The sequence below is a fragment of the Vipera ursinii genome (genome assembly GCF_947247035.1).
Source record: "Vipera ursinii genome assembly, chromosome: 1".
Classification (NCBI taxonomy): domain Eukaryota; kingdom Metazoa; phylum Chordata; class Lepidosauria; order Squamata; family Viperidae; genus Vipera; species Vipera ursinii.
In genome coordinates, this window is record NC_139512.1 from 271,394,590 (window position 1) to 271,411,070 (window position 16,481).

Genomic DNA, 16,481 nt, shown 5'->3' on the forward strand with positions numbered 1-16,481 from the left:
AGATTGCCGTAATGGCCTATGCTGATAGACAAATCTCTTAACGTGAAAAATAGTTGCAAAGTTTAGCATAAGCTTAAAAGCCAGAGATCTTAACATTTTTACATTCTGTGCAACTAACAATAAGTAGTAGAGCTTTCCAGGGAGATAGCTGTTAGTCTGAGCCAACAAAATGACAAATACTTGTGACACCTTAGGGCAGGGGTAGGCAACCTTGGCTCTTTTATGACTAGTGGACTTCAATTCCCAGCATGGCTGGATCAGGAATTCTGGGAGTTGAAGTCCACAAGTCATAAAAGAGCCAAGGTTGCCTTCCCCTGCCTTAGGGAATAGTATAAAAAAATACTTTTTATACCTTTTACAAAAAAAACCCTGCTATAGCTTTTCCAAAATATTATAAAAAATTACTTTAAAGCTTTTGTGCATCTGATGGATGTATATTATAGTCCATAGAAATTTGAGCCATAACAAATGTGTTAATCTAATATGCCAAAAGACTCCTTGTTTATACTAGTTCAGGTTATCAACAGCTACATTCCTTTTTAGGCCCACTGTAAATCCTCAGTGTATTTCAAGCTGTAAATCATATTTCCTGTCCTAGGTGAGGAACTGAAAAGAGAATAAAAAATACAGAGCCTAAATGTTGAAGATACATTTATTGTTAGAGGCAAATAATTTGTGAAAACCCGAAATTATTCCTCTGCAAATTTGACTATTCTATGGTGGTATGTGACTTTAAACTAGTCTTCTTCTAACTGTTCCCTTATGGATATATTTTATGATCAGATCTTTGATAGGCATCTCGTTTGCAAAAACTGATGAGGTCAGTGAAACATTTTTGTATTCAAGATCTTATCTACAGAATCGTGGCATGCTGACATTTAAAAAAAGATGCCCCAGTGTTCTTTACTACTATCTCAGTATTTATAAAATAGAGGCATATATCAGATTGTTAAAAAAAAGTACTAATATTTCATTTACATAAAACACTCCTGGAAAAAGTGAAGAAAATAATCCAACAACAAAGTCTAGTTCAAATCTACGTAATCTTATGACACTGGTTTGAAAGCAGTTGTTAAACTTGCAGGAATTAACTCCTAAGTAACATTCTTAAAATAATCCTGTAAAAGCTACAGTTAAGATGTAAGCAATGCATAGCAATAGAGTAATAGGAAATTTGAGTGGGGAGGCCAAGTTTAAATTCATCCTCAACTATCAGAATTCACTGCGTGTCTTCCTTTCAGTCATTTTCTATTAATATAATCTACTTAATGGGATTATTGTGAGGATGAAATAAATGGAGATTCCCATGCAAGACACCTTGAATTTTTGGGTAAAAGGCAGGATAGAAACTTAACAAATCATGCAATCACAATTTTCAGATTTATCACTTGGTGCTTAATGTGGCAGTTTTTCAGAATTTCTACTCTGACAAGATGCAAAAAAAAAACAATATTACACATGTGGACATGGGCTTTGCACATCATCTGGATTAGTTCTCCATGTAGGAATAGCTGTTTTTCTCTAAAGAATTTGCTTTCTGATTATTGGTCCTCACATAAATACAGAACAAATTTACCCATTTTTCCTTTGCTTATCTGACTCGATTTATATTTTAACAACACACATCTATGCCAGTCTACTCAGAAGTAAGGCCCATGGAACTCAGTTTGAGTTACAAATGTTTGTATAGATTGTTTCAAAGTTATACTTGGTGATGCTCAAAAATTTATATGACTTATAAGTGCCTTGCTATTAAAAAGATTTTTTCTCTAAATTACATAGTGTGAATAGAAAAAGATATATACAAATGGGAATAGTTGAATTTTCTACCCTAGCTAGTATTTCACATACTGTGGACATAATCCTAAATTTAATGTTGATGTGAATCTGACTCTTGGTGATTCTATTGGTCAGGTCTTTCCATGTCTCCTAAATTTCATAGGATGCTGCAACCTTCTTATATATGTTTCAATAGAGACATATCTTTTTAGGGTAAATTAACTTCATTAGTAAACAGGGTTATTTCAGGTTACACATTCTATGCTGCTTTTGGCATTTGCTTCAGATTGAAGGGATACAATCCTATGGAAAAGTAGAAGAGATTTCCAGATCAGCTGCTGCAGGAATGCACAACATCTGTCAATTCAAGGATCATGCCAAACTTTGTGCAGTACGTAAGAGTGCACTGAAGGTGGAACAATGATTTTGAGAGTGAAATAATGGTTACCTTAAACCCCTGTATTTTTCTTCTTAAAAACATTTTTTTAAAAAGAGTTAAAAGATGCTTTTTACACTGTGAGCTTACAAATAAACTCAAGTTCAGCTTTGCTGAGTACAAAATCTTAAATACAGAATACCAATATAGGGTTCTCAAGAATTGTGCAGAGATAATAATAATAAAGTTGGAAGGGACCTTGGAGGTCATCTAGTCCAACCCCCTGCTAAGGCAGGAAACCCTATACCATTTCAGACAAATAGCTGTCCAGTCTCTTCTTAAAAACTTCCAGTGTTGGAGCATTCACCACTTCTGGAGGCAGGTTGTTCCACTGGTTAGTTGTTCTAACTGTCAAGTTTCTCCTTAGTTCTAGGTTGCTTCTCTCCTTGACTAGTTTCCATCCATTGCTTCTTGTCCTGCTTTCAGGTGCTTGGGAGAATAGCTTGACTCCCTCTTCTTTGTGGCAGCCCCTGAGATATTGGAACACTGCTATCATGTCACCCCTCACCCTTCTCTTCATTAAACTACACATACCCAATTCCAGCAACCGTTCCCTATATGTTTTAGCCTCCAGTCCCCCAATCATCTTTGTTGCTCTTCTCTGTACTCTTTCTAGAGTCTCGACATCTTTTTTACATCGTGGTGACCAAAACTGGATGCAGTATTCCAGGTGTGGCCTTACCAAGGCATTGTAAAGTGGTATTAGTACTTCACTTGATCTTGATTCTATCCCTCTGTTAATGCAGCCTAGCACTGTGTTGGCTTTTTTGACAGCTGCAGCACACTGCTGGCTCATATTGAAGTGATTGTCCACTAGGACTCCGAGATCTCTCTCACAGTTACTACTATTGAGCAAGGTACCACCTATGCTATATCTGTGCATTTGATTTTTCCTGCCTAAATGTAGAACCTTACTTTTTCACAATTGAATTTCATTTTGTTAGATAGTGCCCAGTGTTCGAGTCTGTCCAGATCCTCCTGTATCTTAAGCCTATCTTCTGGAGTGTTGGCTATTCCTGCCAACTTGGTGTCATCTGCAAATTTGATGAGTTCCCCATCTATCCCCACATCCAAATAGTTGAAGAGGTTGAAGAGCACTGGGCCCAGAACAGAGCCCTGGGGCACCCCACTACACACTTCCTTCCATGTAGATGCAGTTCCATTTTTTTTATTGAAAAGTTTTAAAATACAGTTTTCCTTTAAAAAGCCCCCCTTCCCCCTCCCTCCTCCCCCCTCCCTCCCCCCTCCCTCCCCCCTCCCTCCTCCCCCCTCCCTCCCCCCCGTCCCCCCCCCGACTTCCCAGAGCTAAATACAAGGTATATATATATAAAAAAGCAATCATAAACAACCATATACTAACAACTATAAATTCTAAAATCCATCACTCTCTAGCTTATATAGGATAAAACAAACCTTAGCAATATTAAATATATATAAAAAACTAAAATAGAAAAAGAAAAAAAAACGAAAGAAGACTTATTCGAATGCTACATAAAATTTCTTAACCCTATACTTGTTCTGGATAAACTCAATCCATTTTCTCCATTCCATAATATAACGTTCTTGCGAATGATCTTTCAAATAGGCCGAAATCTTCGCCATCTCTGCCAGGTTGGAAACCTTTAAAGTCCACTCTTCTATGGTCGGCAGCTCCTCTTTCTTCCAATATTGACCTATCAAAAGTCTTGCTGCCGTAACTAAGTTCAACATCAACTTGGTGTCCACAACTGTAGCGTCGACAATTATTCCCAACAAAAAAAATTGCGGACAAAACTTTATCCTCCGTTTAAAAATCTTCTGCATATTCCACCAGACTTTTATCCAAAAAACCTTAACCTTCTTACATGTCCACCATATGTGAAAATATGTTGCATCTTCATCACCACACCTCCAACATTTGGGCTGGTAATTCGGATACATACTTGCAAGCTTTTTAGGATCTAAATGCCATCTATAAAACATTTTGTAAAAGTTCTCTCTTAAATTTTGAGCTTGAGTAAATTTTACATTCCTCACCCAAATCTTTTCCCACGTGTCCATTGTAATAACTTCCTGAATGTTTTGGGCCCATTTTATCATACAATCCTTAACAAGCTCTGTTTCTGAATCAATCTCTATCAGTGCAAGATATATCCGTTTGATATGTGCTGGTCCCTGATTTCTAATTTGCTTTATCAAATTTTCATCAGTCATTGCAAATCCATTTTTCTGGTCTTCTTTCCACCTGGCCCGTAACTGAATATATTGAAACCAAGTTTGAACAACCTTCTCTTCTCGCAAGAGGCTATATGATTTCAAACACCAAACATTCCTTTCCAAGCTTAAAATTTCCTTGTACGTAGTCACATCATGTTTGAAACCAGCATGTATATTTTCTATTGCGTGTTTTGGAATTGCCCACAATGGTATCTTGCTGCTTAACTTATGTCTATACTTCTTCCAAACTCTCAGCAATGCCTGCCTTAAAATATACATCATAAACACAGTATCTACCTTCTTATCATACAACAAATATGCATGCCAGCCAAACAACAAATCATGGCCCTCAAGATTTAATAACCTCGGTTGCGTCAAATTAATCCAATCGCTTATTCCTACTAATGCAGCAGCTTCATAATATAGTTTAAAATTAGGCAATTTAAGGCCACCTCTCTCACGAGTATCCTGCATAATCTTAAGTTTAACTCGTGGCTTTTTCCCTGCCCACACAAATTTATTGATACCACGCTGCCATTCCTCCAAATTAGAATCTTTCTTAAGAATCGGTATCATTTGAAATAAAAATAAAAATTTGGGCAGGACATTCATTTTCACTGCTGCAATCCATCCCAACAAAGACAATTGCAATTTTTCCCAACTCTCCAATTCTTTTTGAATTTTCCCCCATAGGTTTTCATAATTATTTTTACATAACTTTGTATTAGAGGGCGACAAAATCACCCCCAAATATTTAACCCTTTTAACAATCTCAAATCCAGTTAATCCTTCTAAGAGAGCCTTCTGTGAAACTGTCATATTTCTAGCCAAAATTTTAGTTTTCTGTGTATTTACTTTAAATCCAGAAACCTTCCCATATTGTGTTATTATCTCCATCAGGTCCACAACAGAATTCTCTGGCTGGGTCACTGTAACAACCAGATCGTCTGCAAATGCTCTCAATCTATAGTCCTGATCTCCAACTTGTATCCCCTTAATTTTTTCCGAATTCCGAATCTTAACCAATAATATCTCTAATGTTAACACAAATAACAAGGGCGATAACAGACACCCTTGCCTTGTGCCCTTCTCAATATTACATGCTGCTGTCAGGCTATTGTTAACTATGATTCGGGCAGTTTGTTTTTGATATAATGCCCTAATCGGTTGTAAAAATTTTTCCCCAAAATCCATTTTGTCTAAAACTTTCAACAAAAATTGCCAATTCAATTGATCAAAGGCCTTTTCACCATCTAAAAAGATTAGCGCTGCAGAGATCTGGTTGTGCCTTTCCAAAAACTCTAACACATCAACTATATGTCTCACATTATTTTTCATTTGCCTACCACTAATAAACCCCGTTTGATCCCCATGAATCACCTGTTGCAGAACCCTCATCAGTCTATTAGCCAAAACCTTAGCAAATATCTTATAATCTGTATTTAAAAGCGATATTGGTCTGTAATTTTTAACTTGAGTAGCATCCTGGTCTTCCTTCGGAATCAAAGAGATAAAAGCTGTTCTCCAAGACGGTGGCACCTTTCCCCCCCTCTGGATTGTCTGGAACAGTTCCTTTAACGGTTTTATCATCTCTAATTGTAAATTTTTATAATAGGCCGCAGTCAAGCCATCCGTGCCTGGTGCTTTATCCACCTTCAGTTCCTTAATTGCTGTAAAAATTTCTTCTTCTGTAATCAGTTGATTAATCCCCTCTTTTTGTACTTGCGTAAGAACCGGGATGCTAGCATTCTCCAAGTATATATCAATATCTTTTGCATTAATTTCCTCTTTAGTATATAATTTCGAATAAAAATCCACAAAAGCATCCTTAATAAGATTCTGTTGAAACACAACCCTTCCTTTATACTCAATCTTATCTATATTAGAGGCCCTTTGTTTTTTCCTCAGTCTATAAGCTAACCATCTGCCTGGTTTATTAGCGTTGCAAAAAGTATTATGCCTAGCAAACCGCAGATTGGTCGCCACTTGATCAGCCATTAATTTATCAAATTGTCCTCTTAGCAGTCTAATAGCCTCCTTGATCTTCACATCCTCTGGGTTCAAAATCAAAACCTTTTCTTTTTCCTTTATTTCATTCTCCAGTTCTTTCCTTCTAGTTTCCACTGCACGTCTATGTCTATTATTCATATATATCAACACCCCTCTCATATAGGCCTTGCTAGCATCCCAAACCATATCCATAGAGGTACCCTTATTCATATTAATCTCAAAAAAATCCTTCATCCGCTGTTTGCATTCTTCCACATTTCTCTGATTTCTAAACAAATTCTCATTTACGCGCGATGAGCGCCTATCTCTTTTCTCCTTATCAATCTCCAACCAAACTGGACTGTGGTCAGAGATAGTTCTTGCACAAATCTTCACCTTTTTAGTTCTCAAAAAAAAATCATTAGTCAACAAAATAAAATCAATCCTCGAAAAAGATTGGTGTCTGTCAGAATAAAAAGTATAATCCTTCTCCTGCAAGTGTCTCTCACGCCAAATATCTCGCAATTCCAGGTCGTCCTTCAATTCAAAAAAAGATTTAGGCAATCTAGCATGACTTGGAATGCGCTTAAAAGCTCCAGCCTTATCCAACTGCACATCCAAAACACCATTCCAGTCCCCCATAAAAATAAAAGATTTATAATCCAACTGGGTAAGCTTTGTGTGAAGTAAGCTAAAAAAGTCAGCTTGTTGTTGGTTAGGTGCATATAATCCAACTAAAAGCATCTTTTTACCTTCTAACAACAGCTCAATCATAACATATCTTCCATGCTTATCTGTTTCAATTAAGTCTGCTGTTAAGGCACTTTTAACATAAACAACCACTCCATTTTTCTTATTCTCTGCAGAAGCAACAAATTGCGTACCCAGCCTCGAGTTCAGTAAGTGCTTTTGATCCAAAACTCTAATATGCGTTTCTTGCAGACATATGACATCTATCTTAAATTGTTTTAAATATTGAAAAACTTTCTTCCTCTTCTGCGGTGAATTTAGTCCATTAACATTCCAGGTTAAAAATTTAGTTGCCATGCATATCCTCCAAAAGCTCTTGGACCACAGCTTTGATAGGACTAACTTCTTTAGGCCGTGCTCCTCCCACTGCTTGGCTATGAGTACGTTGTGAAGAATCTGAAGGCTTTTGCTGATCTTGTTCTTTTATTTTCTTTGCTCCTTTTAAAGCAGCACGCGTTACTCTTTGCTCTCTAGGATCATCCAAAGAAATTGTAGCTTGATCTCCTCCAGCACCATTTTCCTCTGTTTCATCCTCTTGATGTTCTCCTTCTCCAGATCCCTTTACAGCTTCCAGAAGTGTTAATGGGGTTGCTTTTAAGACATTATTGTAGAAATCACGCGCTTGCTTCACAGTAATCAGCCGGTACCTTTTACCTTCATGCATCACCATCAGCCCATCTGGAATCTCCCATCTGAACCTTATATCTCTTTGCTTAAGCTCATGCACGAGAAATGTATAGTCTTTCCTTCCCCTTAAAATCCTTGGAGGGATTTCTTTTAAAACCAAGACTTCTTGTTCAGCCATCACAACTTTAGCATCATAGGCAGCTTGTATAACTTGATCTCTAATTTCTCTTTTTGCAAAATAAACCACCACATCTCTAGGCAACTTTCTCTGTCTGGCAATCCATGAATTCACCCGAAACACTTTATCCATAGCTGCTCTTATTTCAGATGCTGGCTGGTTCAATACCACTTCGAGAGCCTCAGAGATCAGCTGCTTTAAATCTTCTTTAATATTCTCTTTTAAACCTCTGATTCTGACAGCAAACTGCATCTGGTAATATTGGGCAAGGCTTAACTCCCTTTCCATTTTGTCTCTTGCATTTTCATTCTCCCGTGCTTTTACTTCTAATATAGCATTCCTTTGAGCCAGATCATCCATTTTTTCATCTAAATCTTCCACACATTCCGCCACTTTATGCACTGAGGTCAAAATGTCTACCTTCATCACGCTGAACTTCTGTTCCATCCTCTCTTCCATTCTCTCCTCCAATTTCTCCAATTTCTCCTCCATCTGTGCAAATTTATCAGCAATTGATTGATTAATTGATTCCAAAAGTACCTGGGCATGTTTATCCAAAGCATCTCGCAAATCCTTCAATGTCAGCGCTTCAGGAGGGTGCAACACCTGTAGTGATGATTGTTGCACCGGTGAGGATCCACCACTCCGAAGAGTTTTAGGGGGAGGTTTCGCCGCCATCTTTTAGTCCACAATTATGATGCACTTTCACTTAAAGTTTAAAAAGTCCAACAAGCTCGAGAGTATAGTAAAATAATCCTCTTCACCTTTTCCTCTTGTACCGCTCTGCCTGCTCCTTTAAACCATAGTCCTTTCTTCAGGCAGGGATGGTTCGCAGACGCCTGGCTCTGCTCCAAGAAGTTCGGAGCAGAGACGCCGGCCAGCTGGGAGCAACCCAGGCTTCAGGGGAGTTCAATCCTTCAGCCGCCCAAGCTCCAAGCTCAGGCGGCCCCGGAGAACTCTACCCCTACCTGGGGCCTCACCCCCTCCTCTTCTCCCGAGGAGGGGGCTTCAATTTCGCCCGAACAGCTGATCGGTGCTGTTTCGGGCGAAAAAACAAACAGCTGAGCCGCGGGCAGCCCGGGAAGGCTGTCTTCGGCGCCGCGCCGCCACCGGAAGTCTAGATGCAGTTCCATTGAGGACCACACGCTGAGTACGGCCTGTCAGCCAGCTACGAATCCATCTGGTGGTGATGCTATCTAACCCACATTTTTCTATCTTATGAAGTAGTAGGTTGTGATCTACTTTATCAAATGCCTTACTGAAGTCCAAGTAAATTATATCTACAGCATTCCTCTGGTCCACTAGTTTTGTCACTTGGTCAAAGAATGCAATAAGGTTGGACTTCCGGTGGCGGCGCAGCGCCGGAGACAGCCGTTTCGGGCTGCCCGCTGCTCAGCTATGTTGTTTTCACCTGAAACAGCGCTGATCAGCTGTTCGGGTGAATTTGAAGCCCCCTCCCCGGGAGAAGAGGAGGGGGAGAGGCCCCAGGTAGGGGTTGAGTTCTCCGGGGCCGCCTGAGCTTAAAGCTTGGGCGGCTGAAGGATTGAACTCCCCCGTAGCCTGGGTTGCTCCCAGCTGTTCAGCGTCTCTGCTCCGGAATTCTTGGAGCAGAGCCAGGCGTTTGCGACCACCCCTGCCAGAAGGAAAGACCCTGGAATAAAAGGAGCAGGCAGAGCGGTACAGGAGGAAAAGGTGAAGAGGACTTTTATTTTTACTCTCTAGCTTAATGGACTTTTTAAACTTAAAGTGAAAGTGCGTAACAAGTAAAAGTAAAAAGATGGCGGCTAAACCTCCCTCAAAAACTCTTCGGAGTGCTGGAACTTCCCCGGTGCAACAGACATCGTTGCAAGCCTTGCTTCCTCCTGCTGCATTGACATCGAAGGATTTACAAGATGCTCTTGAAAAACATGCCCAGGTAATTTTAGAAACACTGGGTGATAAATTGGCAAAGGTGGAGGAGAAAATGGAGAAAATGGAGGAGAGGATAGAAGAGAGGATGGAAGAGAAATTCAGTGCGATGAGGGTAGACATTTTGTCTACAGTGGAAAGTGTGGCTGAATGTGTGCAAGGTTTGGAAGAAAAAGTGGAAGATTTGACTCAAAAAATGCTATATTAGAAGTAAAGGTATTGGAGAATGAAGAGTTAAGAGATAAAATGGACAGAGAATTGAGTCTTGTTCAGTTTTATCAGATGCAGTATGCTGTTAGAATCAGAGGCTTAAAAGAAAATATTAAAGAAGACCTAAAGCAGCTGATTTCTGAAGCTCTGGAAGCAGTATTGGGTCAGCCAGCATCTGAAATAAAGGGATGCATGGATAAAGTTTTTCGTGTAAATTCATGGATTGCTAGACAGAGAAAGCTACCTAGAGATGTGGTGGTTTATTTTGCAAAGAGAGAAACTAGAGATGAAGTTATTCAAGCCGCCTATGATACTAAAGTAGTGGTTGCTGACCAAGAAGTTTTGGTTTTAAAGGAAATTCCTCCAAAGATTTTAAGGAGAAGAAAGGACTTTGCATTTCTTGTGCAGGAACTTAAGCAACGTGACATAAGGTTCAGATGGGAGATCCCAGTTGGATTGGTGGCGATGCATGAAGGTAAAAGATACCGTCTGGTTACTGTGACACAGGCACGTGATTTCTACAATAATGTTTTAAAAGCAACCCCACTATCACTTCTGGAAGCGGCAAAGGGATCTGGAGAAGAAGATGGACAGACAGAGGAGAATGGTGCTGGAGGGGATCAAACTATAACTTCGTTGGCTGATGTTGGAGAGCTGAGGGTGACGCGTGCTGCTTTAAAAAGAGCAAAACAAATAAAAGAACAAGACCGGCAGAAGTTTATGGAAATTTCAAAGCGTACTTACAGCGAGGCAGTGGGAGGAGCGTGGCCCAAAGGCGACAGAGGGGCTATTAAAGATGTGCTCCAACAGCTTCGGGATGACAAGCATGGCGACTAAATTTCTAACCTGGAACGTTAATGGACTAAACTCGCCTCAGAAGAGAAAGAAAGTTTTTCAATATTTAAAACAATTTAAGATTGATGTTATATGCTTGCAAGAAACGCATATTAGGGCTATGGACCAAAAGTTTTTATTGAACTTAAGGTTGGGTACGCAATTTGTCGCCTCTGCAATGAATAAGAAAAACGGAGTGGTTGTCTATGTTAAAAATGCTTTAACAGCGGACTTAATTGAAGCAGATAAGCATGGAAGATACGTAATGATAGATTTGTTGTTAGAAGGTAAAAAAACGCTTTTAGTTGGACTGTATGCTCCTAATCAACAACAACAACAAGCTGACTTTTTTAGCTTACTTCATACAAAGCTTACTCAGTTGGATTACAAATCGTTTATTTTTATGGGGGACTGGAATGGTGTTTTGGACGTACAGATGGATAAGGCTGGTTTTTTTAAGCGTGTTCCGTGTCATGCCAGATTGCCTAAATCTTTTTTTGAAATGAAGGATGATTTGGAATTGTGAGACATTTGGCGTGACACACACCCGCATGAAAAGGATTATACTTTTTTTTCTGATAGACATCAATCTTTTTCCAGGATTGACTTCATTTTGTTGACTAACGATTTTTATTCTAGGATTAAGAAGGTAAAGATCTGTGCAAGAGCTATTTCTGACCATAGTCCAGTATGGTTAGAGATCAATAAGGACAATAGAGATAGGCGCTCGTGGCGTGTAAATGAGAACTTGTTTAGAAATCAGAAAAATGTGGAAGAGTGTAAACAGCGAATGAAGGATTTTTTTGAAATTAATATGAATAAGGATACTTCTATGGACATGGTTTGGGATGCTTTTTGTTGTTAGCTGCGAAGTCGTGTCCGACCCATCGCGACCCTATGGACAACATTCCTCCAGGCCTTCCTGTCCTCTACCATCTTCTGGAGTCCATTTAAGCTCACGCCTACTGCTTCAGTGACTCCATCCAGCCACCTCATTCTCTGTCGTCCCCTTCTTCTATTGCCCTCGATCTTCCCCAGCATTAGGCTCTTCTCCAGGGAGTCCTTCCTTCTCATTAGGTGGCCAAAGTACTTGAGTTTTAGCTTCAGGATCTGGCCTTCTAAAGAGCAGTCAGGATTGATCTCCTCTAGGACTGACCGGTTTGATCGCCTTGCAGTCCAAGGGACTCGCAGGAGTCTTCTCCAGCACCACAGTTCAAAGGCCTCAATTCTTTGGCGCTCAGCCTTTCTTATGGTCCAACTTTCACTACCATACATTGCAACTGGAAAGACCATAGCCTTGACTATACGCACTTTTGTTGACAGGGTGATGTCTCTGCTTTTTAGTGTGCTGTCTAGATTTGGGATGCTAGCAAGGCCTATATGAGAGGGGTGTTGATATATATGAATAATAAACACAGACGTACTTTGGAAGCTAGAAGGAAAGAATTGGAGAATGAAATTAAGGAAAAAGAGAATGCCTTGATTCTGAATCCATTGGATGTGAAGACTAAGGAGGTCATTAAGCTATTAAGAGGACAATTTGATAAACTAATGGCTGATCAGGTGGCTACCAATTTGGGGTTTGCCAGGCATAACACTTTTTGCAATGCTAATAAGCCAGGTAGATGGCTAGCTTATAGACTAAGGAAAAAACAGAGAGCTTCTAATATAGACAAAATTGAATGTAAGGGAAAGGTAGTGTTTCAACAGGATCTTATTAAAGAAGCCTTTGTGGATTTTTATTCTAAATTATATGCTAAGGAGAAGATTAACGAAAAAGACATTGATGTATATTTGGAGAATGCTAGCATTCCGGTTCTTACGCAAGTACAAAAAGAGGAGATTAATCAATTGATTACAGAAGAAGAAATACTTACAGCAATTAAGGAGTTGAAGGTGGATAAAGCGCCAGGTACAGATGGTTTGACTGCGGCCTACTACAAAAATTTACAATTAGAGATGATAAAACCGTTAAAGGAATTGTTCCAGATAATCCAGAGAGGGGGAAAGGTGCCTCCGTCTTGGAGAACTGCTTTTATTTCTTTGATTCCGAAGGAAGACCAAGATGCTACTCAAGTAAAAAACTACAGACCGATATCATTATTAAATACAGATTACAAGATATTTGCTAAGGTGTTGGCTAATAGATTGATGAGGGTTCTGCAACAGGTGATTCATGGGGATCAAACTGGGTTTATTAGTGGTAGGCAAATGAAAAATAACGTGAGGCATATAGTTGATGTGTTGGAATTTTTGGAAAGGAACAACCAGATCCCTGCGGCGCTAATTTTTTTAGATGCTGAAAAAGCCTTTGATCAATTGAATTGGCAATTTTTGATGAAAGTTTTAGATAAAATGAATTTCGGGGATAAATTTCTGCAACCAATTAGGGCATTATATCAAAAACAAACAGCCCGAATAATAGTTAATAATAGCTTGTCAGAAGCATGTAATATCGAGAAGGGTACAAGGCAAGGGTGCCCATTATCGCCTTTGTTATTTGTGTTAACATTGGAGATATTACTGGTAAAAATACGGAACTCGGAAAGAATTAAGGGTATAAAAATTAGAGATCAGGATTATAGATTGAGAGCGTTCGCAGACGATCTGGTTGTTACAGTGACCCAGCCGGAGAGCTCTGTTGTGGACCTGATGGAGATAATAATGCAATATGGGAAGGTTTCTGGATTTAAAGTTAATGTACAAAAAACTAAAATTCTGGCTAAAAACATGACAGCATCGCAAAAGGCCCTTTTAGAAGGGTTAACTGGATTTGAGATTGTTAAAAGGGTCAAATATTTGGGGGTGCTTTTGTCGCCCTCTAATACAAAACTATATAAAAATAACTATGAAAAATTATGGGGAAAAATCCAAAAAGAAATGGAAAGTTGGGAAAAACTGCAATTGTCTTTGTTGGGGCGAATCGCAGCAGTGAAAATGAATGTCCTGCCTAAATTTTTATTTTTATTTCAAATGATACCGGTTCTTAAGAAAGATTCTAATCTGGAGGAATGGCAGAGAGGTATCAATAAATTTGTCTGGGCAGGGAAAAGGCCACGAGTTAAACTTAAGATTATGCAGGATACTCGTGAAAGAGGTGGTCTTAAAATGCCTAATCTTAAATTATATTATGAAGCTGCTGCGTTAGCAGGTATAAGCGATTGGATTAATTTGACACAAGAGAGATTATTAAATCTTGAGGGCCATGATTTGCTGTTTGGCTGGCATGCATATTTGTTGTATGATAAGAAGGTAGATAATGTGTTTAGAGTGCATATTTTAAGACAGGCATTGCTGAGAGTTTGGAAGAAGTATAAACATAAGCTAGACTGTAAGATACCATTGTGGGCAATTCCAAAACACGCAATAGAAAATATAAATGTTGGTTTTAAACATGATGTGACTACGTATAAAGAGATTTTAAGCTTGGAAAGAAATGTCTGGTGTCTGAAACCATATAGCCTCTTGCGAGATGAGAAGATTGTTCAAACTTGGTTTCAATATATTCAGCTACGGGCCAGGTGGAAAGAAGACCAGAAAATTGGTTTTACAATGACTGATGAAAATCTGATAAAGCAAATTAGAAATCAGGGACCAGCACATATTAAACGGATATATCTTGCATTGATAGAGATTGATTCAGAAACAGAACTTGTTAAGGACTGTATGATAAAATGGGCCCAAAATATTCAAGAAGTTATTACAATGGATACGTGGGAAAAGATTTGGGTGAGGAACGTAAAATTTACACAAGCTCAAAATTTAAGAGAGAACTTTTATAAAATGTTTTATAGCTGGCATTTAGATCCTAAAAAGCTTGCAAGTATGTATCCGAATTATCAGCCCAAATGCTGGAGGTGTGGTGATGAAGATGCAACATATTTTCACGTATGGTGGACTTGCAAAAAGGTTAAGGCCTTCTGGATAAAAATTTGGTGGAATATGCAGAAGATTTTTAAGCAAAGGATAAAGTTTTGTCCGCAACTTTTTTTGTTGGGAATAATTACAGATGCTACGGTTGTGGACACTAAGTTGATGTTGAATTTAATTACGGCAGCAAGACTCTTAATAGGTCAGAATTGGAAGAAAGAGGAACTGCCGACTATAGAAGAATGGACTTTAAAGGTTTCTGACCTGGCAGAGATGGCAAAGATTTCAGCTTATCTGAAAGATCACTCGCAAGAACGTTATATTATGGAATGGAGAAAATGGATTGAGTATATCCAGAACAAATATAGGACTAAAAAGTTTCATGTAGCATTTGAATAAGTCTTCCTTTTCTTTTTCTTTTTTTTCCTTTTTTTCTCTCTATATATTTAATATTATTAGTGTTTGTATTATCCTATATGAGCCAGAGAGTGATAGATTTTAGAGTTTATGGTTGTTAGTATATGGATGTTTATGATTGTTCTTTTTTTTTATACCTTGTACTTAGCTCTGGGAAGTCGGGGGGGAGGGGGAGAGGGGTAGGGAGGGAGGGAAAGGGGAGGGGGGACTGTTAAAGATAAAATGTATGTTAAAACTTTTCAATAAAAAAAAAGAATGCAATAAGGTTTGTCTGGCATGATCTGTTTTTGACAAACCCATGTTGGCTTTTAGTGATAACTTTGTTCACATCAAGGTGTTCGCTGATTTGTTGTTTGATTGTTTTCCAGAATCTTCCCAGGTATTTAGGTCAGGCTGATAGGTCTGTAGTTTCCAGGATCTATTTTTTCCCTTTTTTGAAGATGGGAACTACATCAGCTCTGTTCCAGTCCTCTGGTAGTTCCCCAGTGCTCCAGGATCTTTGAAAAATATAGTTCAGTAGTTCTGAGATCACGTCTGCCAGTTCCTTGAGAACCTTGGGGTGTAATCCATCTGGTCCTGGTGATTTGAACTTGTATAGGCTGGACAGGTGTTCACTTACCATTTTCTTGCCTATCTTAACTTGCGTTTCTATTCTGTTTTTTATGGCACTGGTTTTGGTAGGTTGGACTGTTTTTTCCCTTTGTGTAAAGACAGATGCAAAAACCGAGTTAAATAGTTCTGCTTTCTCCCTGTTGCTTGTCACCTTCTTGCCACTTTCCCCCACTAAATTGTTTATATTTCCCATTTATATACTGTTAACTCCTGATATTTTGGTGATGTTATTTTTTACTTTATTCCAAATAGCTTCTGTATTGTTTCCCTTATGACTACTTTCCATTCAATCTGTTGGGAGATTATTTTCTAATTTTTTTTCTACAGGGCTCTTACGTTCTCCAATGATTCTATTTTATTCATTTTTCACTTTTTCCCCCTTTTATTCCATGTCCTTTCTCCCCCAAGATCCACATTTGACACCATTAAATGCTGTGACTCCATTCAAAAGCTGTCCTCTCTGTATATACACTTCACTAACTCAAATCTTCCAATATAAAATGTCAAAACAATCATGGTTTTAAACTGTATTAATTTATTTCTTATTATACACAGGGACAAAGTTAACATATTTGAAATACAAATCTTTACTAAGGAAATTTTCAATAATTACCACATTTGTGGCAATATATGATATATTTTCTATATACATGTAATATCTTTGTGATTCTTCAT